The sequence below is a fragment of the Macrotis lagotis genome, chromosome 1 (assembly GCF_037893015.1).
Source record: "Macrotis lagotis isolate mMagLag1 chromosome 1, bilby.v1.9.chrom.fasta, whole genome shotgun sequence".
In the NCBI taxonomy this organism is placed as follows: Eukaryota; Metazoa; Chordata; class Mammalia; order Peramelemorphia; family Peramelidae; genus Macrotis; species Macrotis lagotis.
The window spans coordinates 754,676,600-754,697,483 of record NC_133658.1 but is presented as its reverse complement, the minus strand read 5'-3'; the positions used below and the strand labels follow the sequence as shown (position 1 = coordinate 754,697,483).

Genomic DNA, 20,884 nt, shown 5'->3' with positions numbered 1-20,884 from the left:
CTCTGGGCAAGTCACTTAACCCTATTTGACTTAGTTCCTCATCTGTAAAATGATCTGGAGAAGGAAATGGCAAGCCAATCTGGTATCTTTACCAAGAAAACTCCAAAACTTGGAGATGACTGAAAAGAATGAATAACAACAACAACAACATGTGCTAATATCACTAGCTTACCCTCATTATTTATTACACAATGCATTGGTGTAAAAACATTTGAGACCATGGATATAGTTTTCAGCTATTTATAGTTCTTTTATCCAGATGGTCATTCAGTTATTTAGCCTTTATTAAACATCTACAATATGACAGTCACTGTGGTAAGTGCTGGCAAGGAGCTTATAGCCCAATGTGGGAGACAACATGCAAACCACCATGTACAAGATGTGTACAGATTAAATTGCAGGTGGTCTCAGAGGGAAGATACTGGGAAAGCTTTCTCCAACAAATTACTGTTCCTTTTACTACTACTCTTCTTTCTAAACCATACCTTATGGACAGTAACTTGGTTTTGTAGTTATATCTGAGACTCTTCCTCATTCTTTTTTCCTTTTCCACTTAGAGTTCCAAGTGAGTTCAGCAAGTCCCCAAGCAAATCTATATTCCTCTTTGTAGTCTTAATCTGTTTCACTCTGTCCCTGGCTGAATGCCTGCCTAAACCATGGTCCTCAAAGTAAAATACTGTTTGTTCTCTGACACCATTTTATTGGCCAAATGTTCACTTCATACATCCCTTCTCCCTTATCCTCTAACATTCCTAATTCTATCCAGGAGAAGGGAATTGTGGTGCAGAAAGAATGTTGAATTTAGAATGGAAGAAGTATCTAGATTTGAATCTTGACTCTACTATATAGGAACTGTATGATCTTGGGCAAGTTTTCAGGGTGCTTCAACTACTACACTAGAAGGTGGGGTTGCCGTTGTCCCCATTCTACATATGAGGAAATTGAGACAGATGTTGAGTTACTGGCAGATCTTATAGTAATGTTTGAGTAATTGACTGTTCTTGGTCATTTGTCTCTAACCACTATGTCATATTGTTGTCCTCAATCCACAAACATTTATTAAATGCCTACCACAAGAGGGCAAATACTGTCATAGACACTGGGATTATAAAGATGAAAATGAACCAATCTCTGCTTGCAAAGAAAATGATAACACATACACAAACACTAAAGAGAAATACAGATGAATAAATAAAAAGACCTGCTGATTCAATACTTAATCTACTCTGCTACCTATTTGCCCTCGATGAATCAATAAGGACAAAGTAAACTTACCTGCCAGGATTGTTGGCATAGTGCTTTGCCTTTTGCTCTTTCAGCCAGATATTATCGATCACTATGACATATGTTTCTTACTATGGCAAATGGTTTGGCTACTGATGGCACTTATGGATTCATCAAAATTTTACCTGATATTACAAAAACTAGAGTCCTGGTGAAGACAGGTCTAGAAACCAGGCCTTTTGACTCTAAAGTCAATACTCATGCATTATGCTCCAATTCTACCTTAAAGGATTCCATGCAAATCTATCCTCACTAAAAGCAAAATGTAAAGTTTCTCTTTGATTAATGGTGTGTCAGTAGTGACATCTTTATAAATAGCTTTTATTATACCAATGGATAATTTTTATGTCATAAAGATAAAAAATAAAGAAATTACATCATATTATAGGACACCATGATATTTTTCAACCTTTAAAAATTTTTATTTTAGACAAATTATGTCTGTTCATCAGTTTGTTCTCTTTTCATGCCTGTTTCATCCCCAGAAGATTTTCTAGAGTCATCACCTTAATCATGCAGTTCCATTAGATTTCCCAATTTAAACTTGGGTTTCTTGAGCATATTGACTTTTGGAACAAATACATTATGGAATGGGTAAATGAACTGGCAAGTCTTTTTACAAGCTGTCTGGAATCAGTTAATTGATACCTTCTTTCAGGTTATTTGTCTTCAACTCCAGGGTTATAATTTCCACTAACATATTATGAATTTGAAGGACTTATTAAGTGCACCATATTAGGCATAAGAGGTCTTAAGGATCTAGTTGTTATACTTGGTAAAACCAATTCAGAAGAGGTGAACCAAGTAACCATTGGAAGGTCTGACATCAAATTGGCTTTAATCATGATCTGCATTTTTTTTGACCAAGGAACACATTTTGTTCTGGGTAAGGTCCATCTGTGGAAATGAGTCAAAAATTTTTTGCCCTGAATCCCTTTGAACTTATGAAAAGTAATCTCATTATTCTCCAGATCAGTAAAGCTCACTTCAAAAAATACAACCTTGGAGACAATAAAAGGCAATTTTCATTCCTTGAGTTCATATAACCAGTGTCCTGCAAATAATTGGATATATCTGGTGCGTTGACATTATACCAATACTTCAAACTAGGTCAAGCACTTTCTTCTTGGCTCCTCTTTGGATAGGTACTTATTCTTACCAATTATCATTATCTTATTCATAAAGCCAAAATAGTATTCCAATGGATTTTAAAGAATATTAGATTTGTAAGGGACTTTAAGGGTCTTCTATTCTAATGCCTTCATTTTACAAATGAAGAAATTGAGGCACAAAGAGCTTTCTCAAGGACATAGCGTTTATAGTGGTCAAGCTAGGATTAGAGTTCAAGATCTCCAATTCTTTGTCTTTTCTGATATATTTTCCTATATCTCAGAAGTGGGTCATATAAACACAAGTACTATAAAGAGCCTTAAATGGTTATTTACTCCATTCTGCCTTCAACAGTAGCTGAGAAGTTTAAGAAAAGTGAAAAATTTGCCATCTGAAAGAAGGTAATATTTAGTTATTCCTAATTAAAAGAGAGAACATTAGATTTCCAACAGAGGAGCAGCTGTATGGTGCAGTAGATAGAACACAGGGCCTGGTGACAGGAGTTCAAATCAGGCTCAAATACTTAAAACTGCGGGACCCTGGGAAAGCCACTTAACCCTGTTTGCTTCAGTTTCTCATCTACAAAATGAGCTGGAGAAGAAAAATAGCAAACCACTCCAGTAACTTTGTCAAAGAAAACCTGAATGGGGTTGTGAAGTATAGGACACAACTGACAAAGGACTTATAGCAATCTCATCATCTATACATAGCGGACCCTTTTCCCAAGAACTCTAACAGGGAGGAAATTCATTCTGCATTTACCACATGAAACAATGTAATAAGTTGAAATATTTAATCGTAATAATTGAGAGGTGATGTGATACAATGAACAGAAAACCAAGGAGAGAATCAGGAAGACCTGGGGTCCAGTTTCACATCTGACAGTGTGACTGTTCATAAATTACTTAACCTTTCATTGTCTTAAGAAGCTCCCTAAGATTTCACATTTCAGAGAAGGTCCCAAACTATGCTAGAATTTTTGAATGGTATAGGCAGCTTCCTACACAGATGACAACATCTATGTGATAGGGAGATTAGAATAGTTCAATAAACTCCAGTGATTCCCTATGATCTCCAGGATCACTTACAAAATTCTGTTTGCCATTCAAAGCTCTTCATAACCTGTTTCCTCCAACATTTCCAGTTTTTACTCCCTACTACATACACTGTGATCCACTCTGGCCTTCTGGCTTTTCCATAAACAAGACACTCCCTTTGTCTTGTGTCTGGTGGTGCCTCCAACCTGGAATACTTTACCTTCTCAGCTCCACCTACTGACTTTCTTTAAGGCCCAACAAAAACCCTATTTTTGAAAATTCTAGTACCTCTCCTTTGTGGTTCTATTTCATTCTTGATATATTTTGCTTTCCATATATTTGTTCGAATGTTGTCACCTGTTTTAGATTGTAGACTCCTTGAAGGAAGGTACTGATTTTTGACTCTAAGTTTCCCAGAACGTAGCAGAGTGTTAAGCACATTATAGGTTTTTATTAAATGTTTCTTGATTGAGATCTGCTCTCACTTTCTAGCGTATAGATGTTAGGGGTGCAGTGGATAGAGCACAGGCCCTGGAGTCAAGGAAACCTGAGTTCAAATCCAGGCTCAGAAACGTGCTAGCTGTGTGAACCTAGGCAAGTCACCTAATCACTGTGTGTGCCTTGGTTTCTTCATCGATAAAATATAAAATCTATAAATATAAAATATAAAAGCTTCCTTCCTCTCAGAATTGTTGTGAGGATCAAATGATGAATTGTAAATCATGTAGAACAATGCCTGAGACATTCTGAGTGCTATGGGTTAATTTTTATTGTTATTATTATTATTTATTATTATTACTACCATTATATATTTATTTATATTATTCATTCATTCATTTGTTTATTTATTTATTTGCTCAGAGAGGATTAAAGGGTCAAGTCTAATGTCTTGGAGCATTTCTCATCCCCATACTTTCTAGTAGAATCAATTGAAGAACTACTCTGTTCTTTATTTAAACTGTATACTAGTTAACCAAATTACTTAAATCAAATGACAGAGAGGTCAAGGTCACATGAGTCATTCAGCATGGAATAATTCACTAGGTTCTGTTCTAGGAGTCAGGGACACAATTTTAAAAATCTGCATCTGATAATTACTAGCTGTGTGACTCTGGGCGATACCTTAATTTTGATGAGCCTGTTTCCTGACATCTGTAAAATGGTGCTCTTGATAGCACCCATCACAGTGCTGGTATGAAGTCAAAATGAGAATGAATGTGAAACACAAGTCATATAAAACACCATATAAAAGTGAGCTATGCTTGTAAATATGAGTGATTATTAGATTGTAGACCAGATAACCTCTTAAGTGCTCTGTTAGTTCTAAGATGTATGATTTGGTGATCTCAGTATACCCTTAATAGAGAGCTAGAGAAGCTAGATGGGGAGGTGCTTGGTGGTGCAGTGGATACGGTGCCAGTCCTGAAGTCAAGAAGACTCATCTTCCCAATTTCAGATCCAATCACAGACACTTACTAGCTGGGAAAGTCACTTAATTCTGTTTGCCTCCATTTCCTCATTTATAAAATGAACTGGAGAAGGAAATGGCAAACCACTCCAGTATCTTTGCCAAGAAAACTCTAAATTGGGTCACAAAGAGTTATACATAATTGAAAATGACTGAATAACAACAGAAAAACCTAGTTGATAGTAAAGAAGTAAAAGTTATGTTGTATAGTGGATATAGAGTGCTGACTTGGAGTCAGAAAAATCTTAATTTAAATCTATTCCCACTTATTGCTGAACAAATCACTTTATTTCTGTCTGTTTCAGTTTCCTCATCTATAATATAGAGATGACTATAGAACTACTTTATTCCTTTCACTCATTCATCTTTCATTCATTCATTCTTATATTTTAAACATTTTAACTAATTTTTAATATTATTTTTCAGCTTTGAGTTTTAAATCTCTCCCTTCCTCCTACCTCCTCTCCACCCACTGAGAAAGCAAGCAATATATCAATTATACATATGAAATCATGCAAAAAATATTTCCATATTACCCATATTTCTCACAAAAGTGAGAAAATAAAGTGAGAAAATTATGCTTCAATTTGTACTCAGAGTTCATCAGTGCTGTCTTTGGAGGTGGATAACATCATTTCATCAGGAGTCCTTTGTAAATGTCCTACCTAGATCATTGTATTGATCAGAGTAGCCAAATTTATCACAGTTGATGATCATTATTACAACACTGCTACATGATGATCTTCTGTTGATTCTCACATCACTTTGCATCAGTTCATACAGATCATGCCATGTTAGTTTTTTGAATCTACCCCCATCATCATTTCTTATACAATGATCGTACTCCATCACAATCATATGCTGCAACCTGTTTAGCCAGTCCTAGTGAGCATCCCCTCAATTTCCAATCACTTACCACCACAAGAGCTGCTTTATATATATTTAGTGCCATAGAGCCATTTCCTTTTTCTTTTATCTCTTTGGAATACAGACCTAGTTTTGGTATTTTGGGGGTCAAAGGGTATGCACAGTTTTATAGACTGGAACGGTTGGATTAGTTCAATACTCCATGAACAGTTCATTAGTATGCCTGTTTTTCCTTCAGTTTACCATTTGTTGTCATGTGATAGGAGTGAGTTGTTTTAATTTACATTTCTCTAATAAATAGTTCTTTAGAGTTAAAAGTTCTTCCCTTTAAAAGGCCAAAGTTACCTACTATATCAGAGCCATTTCTAGTTGTCTTGATCCCTATGACCACTGGTCCTAGATATTTCCAGGTTGTTTTACACAACCCTCCCTCACTTAAATCCAATTCACTTGCATATCACAACATCACATCTCTGATGTCATTGCCATTTTTGAGAACAAAGAACAAACAACAGTGATTTAGATTATTTCTTCATATGACTATAGATAGCTTTTATTTCTTCTTCAGAAAACTAATTATTTATGTCCTTTGACTGTTCATCAATTGGAGAATGGCTATATAGTACCTATTTTTTAAGGTAGTTGTGGAGATCAGGTAAGATAATATCAATAAATCATTTTGTAAACCTTAAAATGCCATATAAATACTATTAGGTTTTTTTTTTTTTAGTTTTTTTTTTTCTGCAAGGCAATGGGGTTAAGTGGCTTGCCCAAGGCCGGACAGCTAGGTAAATTATTAAGTGTCTGAGGCCGGATTTGAACTCAGGGACTCCTGACTCCAGGGCTGGTTCTCTATCTACTGAATCACCTAGCCACCCCAATAATAACTATTCTTACCAGAACTCAAGGAATTGTGACCATATTCAGCTCTGATTGTGAGGTATCCTAGAGTGAGACAGTAAGCACATCACATTCCAATGAACCTATAAAGATTAAAAAATGGGCTCATCATGTTCTCCTGGGAGCAAAGACCTGAATAAACATATGAGGAAGAGTTCCAGCTCTGCCCCCTACTATTTGCTTGACCTTGGGCAAGTTACAATGTTTATTCTCTTAACCTCAGCTCCCTTGTTAGTCATCTGAAAATATTCATACTTACACTTCAACAGTCTCACAGTGGTGAGGATCACATGTGAGGTAATGGCCATAAAACACTCAGTAACTGTAAAGATCTCTATAAATGTGAGTCATAATTATTATTATTACGCAAATTTCTTAGTATCTCTAGTTCTGAAGTCTGATTCTCCCTAGGAACATGGAGAAGGGCCCTAGGCACCTCCAGTTCTCACAGTTGGGAGCCCTTGGCAGATCAGTATGGGTTCCTTTCTTAAATGCCACTTAGCTTTGGGGACCATATGCCCCTTTTATTTGCTTTTGTTTTTTTTGAAGGAAAAAAAAACCTCCCCCCCATAGGACTGCAATAAAGGAGCATATGTATCAACTAAAAAAAAAAAAAAACCTTGGCAACAAAATCCTTTTAATTGAACACAGTCTCTCCAGCCAACTTATGTAAATTCTATCCCAATTTTGAGTATCTATTTTGAGCACAGAGAGAAGCAGTACGAATCTTGCCCTAAAATTGTGCTCAACAGAAGGGGTGATACCATATGGATGCCATGTTATGGGAGGCTGTCACCTGCTAACCAAGATGAAAAATTACAGGTTACAGTTACCTCTTGTAGCTGAGTATCTCTAGGGTGTGGGGACTCTTCAGACAATAAGGTATGCAGATGACAATGTGAAATTGGGCTGAAGTTCGTCATCCACAGGTGCTGAGAATGTCATAGGTGAAGGATAGCTGAAACTACTACCTCCAAACAGAGGCTAGGACCCCAATTAGTCTGATTTTTTAAGAGTTAAGTTTTCTCTCTCCCTTCGTACTTGAAATCTATCCCATCTTTTGAAACCTTTAGTAGCAGAGAATCTCATGGGTGATTGTTGGTCAATGAGTAATAGGGTATGGGGGCAGGGTATGCTAGAGCCAACTCAAATTAGCTAGTAAGAGAGAGTCAGATTTTCTGAGTGAGATTTACATCTTGGACATTGCAAATAGTATAAATCAGGGCTTGATTTATTGTTTTGTGGATTGATTAGACTTAACAAAGTGATGGAGTAAATGTTAATAATGCATATTAAATTTAAAAGTGTGTCATGTATACTTTTTTTGAGTGCTGATTGTTAACCATTTACTAGCACATCATTGATGGTGTAATGCCATAGAAGGGAGGGGCAGGGTACTGTTGTGGAAGGAGTAAGTAATGGATCTGGAGTCAAAAGACCACTGTAGTTTTTCTCCTTGTATTTATAGTCGTTTTGTCATTTTTTTCCATTCATGTCTAACTCTTTGTGACTTCATTTGAGATTTTCTTGGCAAAGATAATAGAGTGATTAATAATTTCCTTCTCCAGTTCATTTTTTAGGCTTTTGCAAGGCAAATGGAGTTAAGTGGCTTGCCCAAGGCCACACAGCTAGGTAATTATTAAGTGTCTGAGACCAGATTTTAACCCAGGTACTCCTGACTCCAGGGCTGGTGCTTTATCCACTGTGCCACCTAGCCACCCCTCTCCAGTTCATTTTTACAGATGAGGAAATTGAGGCAAACAGGGTTACTTAAACAAGGAAACACAGCTAGTTAAGTATCTGAGGCAAGATTTGAGTTCAAAGAACATGAGTCTTCCTGTCTCCAAGCTTGGCAGTCTATCTACTACAGTTCCACCTAGCTGCCCAGGGTTCAAATCCTGACTCCATCACTCAATACTTATATGACCTGGACAAATCACTTAATATCTTCTGTTACTTGTTTCCTAATCTGTAAAGGACAACGTTGGAGTAATGCAGTCTCTAAGGTCCACCCTTTCTCTAAATCGATGATCCTATGATCTGACAAATTGTGTGAAACTCAGCTTGCTGGGCTTCAATTTCCTCATCTAAAAAATAAAGTCTTTGAATAGATGATTCCTCAGATCTTTTCCAGTAGTGAATCCTCTGTATGGTACTTATAACTACTTATAACAGGTGACATTTACATGGTGTTTTACAATTTACAAAGTGCCTTGTGTACATTGTCTCATTCTTTACTACACCAGCCCTATGAGGTTGGCAGCACACTAATTTTTCTATTATACAGATGACACTGAGACTTAGAAGTTAAGTGGTGGTCCCATAAGAATTCAACCATCCAGTGGAATAATGGGACCTAGATCCCCATTTCTAGTTCAGTTTCCTTCCCATCAGAACATCTTATTAGCAGTGCACAAATTTTTATTCACAATTCCTAGACTGTGAACTCCATGAGGAAAGGGACTAGTTAATATTTAATCTATCTTCTCTGGTTCCTAATGTTGTATTTTGCCCAAAGTAAAAGTGTTAATAAATGTTTCTTGAAGATGGAATTGGGTACCCTTATGTATTGCCAAAACACAAACAAATCTTGTGACTTTCCAGGAGACAGATAACTCTTATTTTTATATTATTTTGCATGTAAGGGAGATAACTGTAATCATGTTACTTCTTAGTAGTGTAGGAACTTTTCTAAGAATACAAGCGGCAGAGAAGGTATCATCTTGAATTTATGGAGAGAATTTAGTTTCCTTATATTTGTTTATTCCTTATTCTCTATACCAAAAAAAATGCTCCAAAACAAAAACAAAAAACCAACCAAAGCACAGGTGCCTATCTCTTTAACTTGTTACAAAGTGCTTCATATACATTATCTACCTAGATTCTCACAATAGATGACTGGCAATTTAAAAATTATTAATCCAATATTATAGTTGGAAATTGAGGAGATGCCTATTAATTGGGAGGATGACTCAATACGTTATGGTATATGAATATTATAGAGAATTATTGTTCTTTAAGAAATCATGAGTGGGCAGACTTTAGAGAAACAATGGAAAGACTTGCATTAACTGATGCTGACTGAAGTGAACAGAACCAAGAAAACATTGTTCACATTAACAACAACATGAGACTCTGATGGATGCAGCATTCAATGATCAAGGATCAAATCCTAAGAGACCTGTTACAGAAAATGTCATCCACATCCAGAAAAAAAACCTATGGAGTCTGAATGAAGAGTAAGAAGATTATATTGACTTTTTAAAGCTTTTATGTTTTTTCCTTTCTTACTATGTTTTTTCTCTTTAGTTCTAATTTCTCTTTCACAACAGAACTAATATGGAAATGACAACTTTTATCAGACATTTTTCCACATTGGAGAGAGAAGAGGGAAGGGAAGGTCCTAGAAAAATGTGAAACTCATAAATTTGCAAATGGATGAAGGTTGAAAACTATTTTTGCATGTAATTTAAAAAAATCCCAATTCCATTCACATGTTTTAAACCACTTGCCCTAAGTCAATAAACTAGTGAGCAGTAGAAAAGAGGCTCAAACTTAGATCATTTGAATTCAAGTTTTGGGTTCTGTTCATTAAATGTTACTTGTTCCCTATAGAACTGTTGTAAATTGAAAGTTACTTTCCTGTTTGTGGTAAAGGCTGGGATATCAGAGTCTGACAACTCAATGATAGGGCTCTCTGAGATCAGCCATGTTAAAAACAAACCAAAATATTTTTTAAAAATCTGAAGATACTCTCTGAAAAGATATTCATTTCAGTGGAAACAACCATAAAATGTACTGGAATATCCCACATTTATTTCTCATCCATAACTTCTTTCTGAAAGACACTCTTTCCAGGTCAGTTCTATTTTAGGTATTTCCTCCCCCCCCCCAATTTAAATCTTTACTGGCTCAAGTAGATACACAAATATAGTTACCATTGATGATCTAAGTTTAATTGGCTAGAAAAGTTGATTGTACAGAGAGAAGGATTTAGGAATGCTAGCCTAGAAAAGCTAAGACTTAGCAGTGTGGTTAAATCATGATCGCTGTCTGTCATGATACATTGTTAAAAAAAAACATGGGTGCTGGAATAAGAGGACCTATTTTCAAATCTTGCTTCTGATGCAACCACTTAATGTGACCTTGGGAAAGTAATTTATATTCTTTGGGCTCATTTTCCTCATCTACAAAATAAGGATAGATGATTGTATTATATGACCCTCAATGTTCTTTCTATGTCTAGGTCTATGATCTTCCATTCCTAGGCATTCAAGGGGAGAAGAGATAAAGATTGGATTTCTATTTGGTCCCAGAAGAAAGCTCTAGTAGTAACTGGTGGAAGCAGCAAAGAAGTAAACTAAATGCAAGGTTAGAGAAAAAAGCTACCCTGTGTTTGAGTTATCCAAAAGAGGTTGGGTTTCCTCAGGAAGGAGGTTCTAGATTTCCTCTTATTGGAATTGCCAATATCAGCTGGGCAATCACTTGTTGGGTATGCTGTATACATGTACATTTTGTATGAGCACTAGAAATAGATAGTGGTGAAGTCTCTTCCAACTCTGAAATTTCTTTGACAGTATGGACTTATACCATTTTCATTTATTCTACCCAGTTCTTTTTGAGGGAGGACAAATACTGACCCAGGGAAGCAATGGGTTTGCTAGGTAGTCACAGAATGAATAGTTGGAGAGTGCCTACTCCTAATCTCTTGACATCATATTCTAGTCTAATAGAATTTGATTTTGAGTAGCTATGTAGCAGTGAGTCCTTGCATAGTGAAATTCTGTAGGAATGTAAAATGGGTGACTGGGGGAGGCTACTGAATTTAAGGAGTCACAAGAGGCATTGATAATATAAAGCTCCTCACAAACCTTAAACATATACAAATGGGGGGGGCGACTAGGTGGCGCAGTGAATAGAGCACCGGCCCTGGAGTCAGGAGTACCTGAGTTCAAATTCGACCTCAGACACTTAATAATTACCTAGCTGTGTGGCCTTGGGCAAGCCACTTAACCCCATTTGCCTTGCCAAAAAAACCCTAAAAAAATCTATACAAATGTCAACTAATATTACAATTAGTATTATTATCTTATTTTCACTATTTATTTTCATTTATCTTAACCAGTTCAAGTATATATCCACTAAAGGAAAGATAACCTTGTTTATAGTCCTTGAACCACTTCTGAGAGGCAGTAGAAGAAAGGATGTTGAATTAGAAGTCCCCTAATTCTGGGACTAAAATCTACATAACTTTGGGCCAGTTATTTAAATCTCTGTGGAGCTCACATTCCTAATATGTAAAATGAGGATCATGATGCTTGAGTTACCTCTTTCATATGGCTGTCATGAGAAAAATGTTTTATAAATATTAAACTCGTATAAAACATGAATTATTATCATTGTTATTAATCTTTTGATCTCAGTTTCCTCATCTGTAAAATGAGGATAATAAAATCTGTCTTTTCTGTTTTACAGCATTGGATGGATAAGAAGGAAGTAATGATCACTAAAGTCCATTAAAGCTTGATTTGATTCCAAAGTTCAGGTCCTGGGAAAGGATGCTCTGGTCCAAAGCCAGAATGCATTTTGACTAGATCAACCCTTCTTAGTCTGGTCAGAGGATGTGACTTCTACCTATGTGATATGGTTAGAAGAGCACTGAAAATTCCTAATACCCTCAAATATCTTTTCTTTTTTTTGTAACTTTTTTAATTTTAAATTTATTTATTTATTTTGAATTTTATAACACAGAGTAACTTTTTTTTGCTTTTTTAATTTAATATTTATTCTCATTTTGTACAATTAATGTTATTTTTACATTAGTAAAATATTCTTCTTTAAGAGTAAATGAGATACCCCCTCCCCCATAAATATAGACTTGCTTCAGCGATAAAGGGGAGAGAAAAAAAAATTAAAATAAAAAAAATAATAGTAATAATTGTAGGTATGGCCTGGTGGTGCAATGAACAGAGCACCAGCCCTGGAACCATGAGCACCTGAGCCCACATCCGGCCCCATACACCCAACAGTCACCCAGCTGCGTGACATGCAAGCCACCCGATCCCCACTGCCCTGCAGAGACAAAAAAAAAAAAAGAAAAAAGAACCCAAAATAAAATAAAATAGTAATAATAGTAGGGGTGGCTGGGTGGTGGACAGAGCATTGGCCCTTGAGCCAGGAGCACCAGGGTCCCAATCTGGTCTCAGACACCCAAGGATCACCCTGCTATGTGGCCCCAGGCAGGCCACTCAGTCCCATTTGCCCTGTACCCCCCCCAATAATAATAATATTAAAAAATGTGCTTCAGTCTTTGTTCTAACACCAATAACTCTGTTGTGCGTGGATCACATTCTTTATGATTAGTCCATGGCAAAAGTTACTTCCATATTTTTCCAACGTTGCCATTGCTGATCACAACTCCCTCCTTTGGTATTTCTCCACTACCATGTACTATATTTTCTCTCTCCTTTCACTCTGACTCTGCTGTAGGGTAGCTGAGTAGCACAGCAGACAGATCCCTGGCCCTGGGGCCAAGAAGCCCAGAGTCCCCATACCACCCCTTAGGCCCAGAATCCACCTGGCCCTGTGGTCCTGGACAGGCCATCCAATCCCAGCCCCTTGCAATAAGTGAAAAAGAAAATGTGTTATATCTGAACACTCTCCCCCCCCCATGGTCCATCCTGTCCTCCATCACTCACATCCCCCCCCTTCCCCCTGTCACCCCCTCTCCTTACTCCAAATGCCTATACCCCACTGAGTATATATGCTGTTTCCTCTCCTAGCCACCTCTGATGAGAGGGAAATTTTCCTCATTCCTCATTGCCTTCCCCCCTTCTATATCATTGCAATAGCTCATTATAATAAAGAAAAGTCTTATTATATGAAATATCTTGGCCTATTCCCCCTCTCCTTTTTCTTTCTCCCATTACATTTCCCTTTTTTTCTATTAACTCCATTTTTACACCATATTTTATCTTCGAATTCAGCTTTCTCCTGTGCTTCAACTATAAAATCTCCCTCTACCTGCTCTATTAGCTGAGAAGGTTCATATGAGTATTATCAGTGTCATTTTTCTATACAGGAATACATACAGTTCATCATCATTAAGTCCCTCATATTTTCCCCTTCTCCTCCCATCTCTATGCTTCACCCGAGTCCTGTATCTGAAGATCAAACCTTCTGTTCAGCTCTGGCCATTCCAAAAGGAACATTTGAAATTCCCCTGGTTCATTGAAAGTCCATCTTTTTCCCTTGAAGAGGACATTCAGCCTTGCTGGGTAGTTGATTCTCGGTTGCATTCCAAGCTCTTTTGCCTTCCGGTATGTTCTATTCCAAGCCCTACGACCTTCCAATGTAGTTGCTGCTAAGTCCTGTGTGATCCTGACTGCAGCTCCATGGTATTTGAATTGTGTCCTTCTGGCTGCTTGTAATATTTTCTCCTTGACTTGGGAGTTCTGGAACTTGGCTATGATATTCCTAGGGGTTGGTTTTTTGGGATCTCTTTCTCAGGGGGATCGGTGGATTCTCTCCATTTCTATTTTGCCCTCTGCTTCTAGAATATCAGGGCAATTTTCCTGTAGTAATTCTTTGAAAATGATGTCAAGGCTCTTTTCCTGATCATGACTTTCAGGTATTCCAATAATTTTTAAATTATCTTTCCTAAGTCTGTTTTCCATATCAGTTGTTTTTTCAATGAGATATGTCATATTTTCCTTCTAATTTTTCATATTTTTGGTTTTGAAGTATTGATTCCTGATTTCTGGCAAATTCATCAATCTCCCTGAATTCTATTCTTTGTCTGAAGGATTTGTTCTCCTCAGAGAGTTTTCTTATCTCTTTTTCCAATCTGGCCCATTCTGCTTTTTTAAAGCATTCTTCTCCTCCATAACTTTTTGAACTGTTTTATCCATTTGACCTAAGCTGGTTTTTAGCATGCTATTTTCTTCAGCATTTTTTTTTTTTTGATTTCCTTGACTAGGCTGCTGACTTCATTTTCATGTTTTTCCTGCATCTCTCTCATTTCTTTTCCCAGTTTTTCTTCTAACTCCCTCATTTGATTCTCAAAATCTATTTTAATCTCTGTCATAGCCTGAGCCCAATTTCTGTTTTTCTTGGAGTCTTTAGATGCAGGAACTTGTGCTTCCTTATCTTCAGACTGAGTGTTTTGATCCTTCTTGGGCTCATTTGCAAAATATTTCTCAATTGTGTTCCTCTTTTTTCTCTGCTTGCTCATTTTTCCCAGCCTGTGCCTGTTTTGGGGTGCTTCCTGATCTTTTGGGACACTCCCACAAGGGTCTTAGTGTGTGAGGCTCTGTCCTCCTTCCTGGTCTGTGAATGACCATATGTGCCCCCCTCTGCCATGGGGCTGAGGTGGGGGGGGCCTAGACTGCAATCAGGATCTGAATGTGGTCAGAGCCCCAGAGTCCTGTTCCTGGGGCTGAGGACAAAGCTCTGCAGTCTCTCTCTCTTCACTCCCCTCCCTCAGCTCAATGGGCTCATGCCCTGGGGGATCCTGCTTACAGGCTCTGCCTGCTTCTGTTGCTGGATCAGGGCTGCAGAAAGACCAGGTTGCTTGCTGTGTGCCCTGAAGGCTGGGCTCCAAGTGCTCGCTCTGGCAGAGGTCCCCCGCTGTTTTCCCACTTTGTGCCTGGTGTTCCCCGGGGTGCAGCTTGGGAGACTCCGCCGCTGCTGTAAGCCGTGGCTCCCAGTGCCCTGGGGCTGCTTCTGGGAGGCTGAGGTTCTTTCGCTCTGGTGGGCCACCCCTCTGGTGGGCCACCCCTCCGGCTTAGGAATTTTATCAGAGAGCGCCTAAGACTTGATGCTTTATTGTTGCCATCTTGGCTCTGCCCCCCTCAAATATCTTTTCTAAAGAAAAACACTAATCTAGAAATCTCTAGAATAGGTCATTCCTTAAGAATCTTCTTAAAAAATTCAAATATTTAAATTATATTAAGATATTTTAGAATATAGTAGGCATTATTTATCTAATTAAAATTTTAGAAACCATTATCATGTAGATGGTCAAAAGATTTGAACAAATAGCTCTCAAAAGAAGAATTGCAAAGTGTTCATAATCATATAAAAATGCTCCAAATCACTAATACAGAGAGAAAGGAAAACCAAAACAAGCCTGAGGTTTTACCTCACACTTTACAAAAGGACAAAAATGGCAAAAATGATAATAATCAATGTTGGAGCAGTCCTGGGGAGATAGAAACACTAAAACGCTATAGGTGGAGTTAGCAATGTTACAACAATTTTAGAAAACAATTTGGAATTATGCAAATAAAGTAATTAAAATGTCTATAGCTATTGAATCAGCTGCTCTAATACTGGGCTCATATCCCAAAGAAACTATCTATATGAAAAAATTGTCCCCATGTACACTAAAATATTTATAGCAGCACTTTTGTTGATAGTTAAGAATCAGAAAAAGGTAGTTACCCATGGATTGAGGTAAATAAATGGTAGTACTTGGGTATAACAGAATATTATTATAATATAAGAAATATGGGTGATGAATACAGAGAAGTCTGGAAATATCTAAATGAACTGATGCAAACTAAGGTAAAGAAAACTCTAAATGCCATGACTATAACAATATAGACAAAAAAATCACCAAAAATAAAAAAAAAATAACAAAATCATGTAGAGTGAGTGGAATTTGAATGAATAGAGATTTTAGGACATCCCCAATCTAGCTTTTTGAAAAAATTTGTTGAAAGCATGTGCATTGCCTAACATCTGTGTAGCTCCCAATTCCACAAAAGGAGAGATTAGGGGTCTTTTTTCTCCTAAAAAGAAAAGTAATATTTGTCTTAGGGGATGACTTTTGGAGAGGGAAGGGTAGAGATACAGAGGATGCTATGGTAATTATTAGGATTTTTTTAAAGCAACCTTTATTTTATAAAGTACAGCTATGGTGGTACAGTGGACAGAACTAACTCCAGGCTGAGTCAGGACAATCTGAGTTCAAATTTGGCTTTAGATACTTACTAGCTGTGTGGCCTTGAGAAAGTCACTCATACTCTGCCTCAATTTCCTCATCTGTAAAATGGGAATACTAATAATATTTACCTCTCAGGATTTAAAAGATCTCAAGGTTTGTGAGGATCAAATAAGGTAATAATAATTGTAAAATACTAAGTACAGTCACTAACTGGTAGTAAATACTACCTAAAAGTTAGCCTTGATTAGCTATCATTATTACTTTGTAGCAAAGTTGAATAGTTGGGGTAGAACCTGGTAACATAAGGTTTAATCCTAGGAATATGTGAAACATATCTTGATTGGAGAGTTTAAGCACTAAGAAAGTTTAGGAGTAAGGAACCATTTATGATATAGTTGATAGAGCAACTAGCCTTAGAATCATCTATATGTATTTGAGTCTTAATTCTGACAATTACTAGCCTTGAAGAGAATAATCAATTACTAAACATTTATTAAGCACCTACTATATACAAGGGTTATGTGTAAGGTGCTGGAGACACAAAGATAAAAAGCAAATAGTTCTTGTCTTCAACGAGTTTACATTCTGTGGGAAGCAACCTGCCCTTAGCTCTAGAGTTAGTAAGTGTTGGAGATGAAAGTCAACACCTGTTATCCAGTATCTAAGATCAGTGCTTCTTTTAAATTTTTTTTAATTAACTAATTTATTTATTTTCATCCACATGCACGTGCATATTTCCAAGTTACAACATTTCTTTTTACCCTCCCTTTCCACCCCCCTCCACTCAGCAGGGAACAGTCAGGTTAGCATTTTACATACATATTTTGATAAACATGTTTACAAATTAGTAATTTTCAGCATGAGGAACTAGGATTAAGGAAAAAGAGATACACAAGAGATAATTTTTATAAAATGTTCATCAGATTCAGAAGGGTTGTTTTTTTTCCCTGTATGTTTTGCTTTGTTTTTCTTCCTCTGGGTAGGGATATAGTTGTCCTAGATCTCTGGACTGCTGAGAGGAACTGTTTCCAACAAGGTTGTTCATCTCATAATGTTGTTGATGTGTACATTGTTCTCTTAGTTCTACTCCCTTCACTCAGCATCAGATCCTATAATTCATTCCATGCTTCTCTAGAGTCTGACCATTTATGGTTTCTTTAGAACATTAGTATTCCACAATATTCACTTGTTTAGACATTCCCCAATTGATGGGCATTCCCTCAATTTACAATTCTTTGCCACCTCAAAAAGAGCTGCTAAGAATATTTTGAAACATATAGGACTTTCCCCATTTTTTACAATTTCTTCTGAATATAGACCTAGAATTGGATTTGCTGGGTCAAAGGGTATGACCAGTTTTATTGCTCTGGGCATAGTTCCATATTGCTCTCCAGAAAGGTTGGATCTGTTCAGAGCAATGCATCAATATCCCAATCCTCCCACAGCTTCTCTAACATTGAGCATCTTCTGTTTTCCCTCATCTTGGCTAATCTGATAGCTGTGAGATGATACCTCATTGTTATTTTAATTTGCATTTCTCTAATCAATAGTGATTTCGAACATTTTTATATGATTATATATAACTTTAATTTCTTCATTTGAAAATTGTTCATATCCTTTGACCATTTGTCAATTGGGGAATGACTTGTAAAGATCAGTGCTTCTTCTGTTCTACACTACTTCTCTCTCAAAGGAAATAGATATTTTTCTACTCTGGAAAAGGACCTGGATAAACACTAAAAACAGTCGCTGGTGTCTCCATCCTTACTTGTGACTGCCAGCATTGGCTGACTTCTGACTTCTCTGTCAGTTCCACTAAGAAAGGATTTCTTGTTGAGTATATCAGGAATTGGTACAAATGAGACTGAGATGGCATCTTTATAGTCTCTTTTCTGGTTTTAGCTATATTGTGAATTGTGAGCACAGCCAACTGCTCTCAGGGATTTGGGCCACAGAGAAAGAAAAGTTTATGGCAGGTATTTATGCAGCTGTAGCAAAAGCCAAATGGGTCTCAAGCTCCCTGTTGCATGATCACATTGGTAGTAAACATTCTCCTTTCCTTGAAAGCACAGCTCCTGTAGCCCCTCCCGGTGGCTGGTGCCAAGCTTCTAGCTTCCTCGAGCCTCCTGGGAGGTATTAGGTCACCCTAGACAGTTGATGCAAACACAGCTGTTGTTCCCCATGGAAGATGGTCTCTTAGCAGCAATCACTGGTCCTACAGGGACTTGGGTTTAATATAATGGAAGCATACTACATTTCTCTGTGCTAACTCTGAGATACAGGATTTGTGTAGGGTGCTGCTGATAGGAGATTGTCAGCTCTCTTCAGAGCCTTTCCTCCTTTGGGATAGGTTTCTCTCTCAGTTCTTGAGGTGCTAAAAAACCAGACAGACTCACAGATTTATACCTAGTTCTCTTTTCCTGGGAGACAGGTGGAACTGGGGGATTCCTTAATCAAATGCATTTAGCATGAATGTTTTCTCTCTGAGCTTTCCTTCACTATTGAACTCTAAACCTCAGTCTTTTTCAGGTTAGATAAATGCACAATATTGTTAGCTCTCAATCCAAGCTAAGGAATGAGAGGAAGGATAATAAATCCCAAAGAGGTGATAAACCAGAAAAAAAAATCTGTGACTTTAGGATGTGCTGTACAGTTGGACAATGTTAAAAGTTGGAAAAGATCATAGTCCAGGGGTTCTAAGCAGAAAGTATGTGGACTTATTTAAAGATATGTTTTAACTATATTTCAGGATAATCAATTCCCTGCAAAATCCTACATATTTAAGTTTATGCATTTAAAATGTTATGCTTTTAAAGAGATTTTGGTGAGAGGGCTCTTAGGTTTCACCCAGATTGCCTATGTGTTAATAATCCTTGCTCTAGTCCAAAACTGTCAATTTTACAGATGATGAAACTGAGGCCTAGTAAATTGATCTCTTTCAGCTGCTCTCCTTTACCTTGATCATTTAAATCATTTATGTTTATGGAAGATTATTGAAGTATGATGTAATAGAATGAGGAATTGTAATTAGCTAGGCATCTATTGAAGTTCTCTCTGTTATTGATTGGTGAGGTCTGTCTTTCTGCTCTTATCTTTTTCTATCAAGGAAACTATCTCTTCCCCAATTAAATTTCCTTTTCTTGCCTGGTACCCCTTACTCCTGTTGCCCTCTTTCTGGAACCTTCTTATATTTGTTTCTAGACCAGAAAACCCAAATTCATGACTGCTTGATGTTTCCCTCCTGGTGACCTCAGGGATGCTAAATCAACCCTCCTTCTAGAACCTTCCAGCACCTATGACTGTGACAGTGGCCAAGATCCCCTGAAGTGAATTGAATAAGCTGTTCTGCTTTCTGAGATGCCCTGAAGGTTAGCCTCAGGAATCCCACTGAAATTTGTTGTAATCAGGTATCAAGTCCTGGGAGCATTCTTCTTTTAGAAGACCATTGTGGACTCCAATTTTCTGCCATTTCCTAAAAACCATTGTGACAGAAAATTTCTGCTTGTACCCTTCCATATATTTTTCCAGTCCCACTTAATAAGGTGTTGGTCATAGGCCTAATATGGTTTAATAAGCTGCCTTAGCTTGGAAGTGATAGGCCTACACCATGTGTGAAGGGAGAGGAAATTATCAGTTTCTGTCCTCTTCATGCTTTGAGTAAGTCAACAAGTATTTTTAATCATTTACTATATGTTAAGCAATGTGCTAAGTACTGGATCTTAAGGAGTTCATGTTCTAATGCAGAAAATAACATGCAAACTTTTATATATAAGATATATACAGAAAGTAATCTCTGAGAGAGGGCACTATTATTAAAGGAGAGTTGTTCAACTGAGACTTGAAGGAAATCAGAGAATTCAGGAAATGGAGGGGAGAAGAGTATTCCAGAAATGGGGAGAACAGTTGATGAAAAAGACATGGAGTTGAAAAATGTCATGTCTTCTGTGAGGAAATGTAAGGAAATTAGTATTACCAAATCATAGAGTATGGGGGAGGCAACTGAAGTATCAGAGCATTTCAAAAAGTAGGAAAAAGCTTAAGAACTTTGTAACCCCTAAAGGGGTTTTTTTTATTTGATCTACACCTAATAAGGAATATCTATTTTTTATTGTTGGGAGTGGGTGAGATGGGGAAAGGACATGATCAAATGTGCACTTTCAGAAAATTTCTTTGGCAGATGAGTGGAGGATACATTAGAGTAGAGAGATAATTGAGGCCAATAAGAAGGCAAATAAAATTGTCTAGTCATGAACTGAGTAGGGGCTGCTT

General features: G+C 37.3%; 1 long non-coding RNA gene and 1 pseudogene across 1 annotated transcript in view; one reads left to right on the top strand and one right to left on the bottom strand.

Moving 5' to 3' along the window:
• Positions 1 to 1,791: 1,791 nt before the first annotated feature.
• On the bottom strand, positions 1,792 to 4,613 carry LOC141506584 (small ribosomal subunit protein eS1 pseudogene; annotated as a pseudogene).
• Positions 4,614 to 6,774: 2,161 nt separating this feature from the next.
• The window catches only part of LOC141487807 (uncharacterized), a 99,835-nt gene continuing 85,725 nt past the window's right edge, over positions 6,775 to 20,884 (top strand). Inside the window, exon 1 of the long non-coding RNA XR_012468516.1 lies at positions 6,775 to 6,963. This is a non-coding gene — a long non-coding RNA (uncharacterized LOC141487807). The remainder of the gene's footprint in view (positions 6,964 to 20,884) is intronic.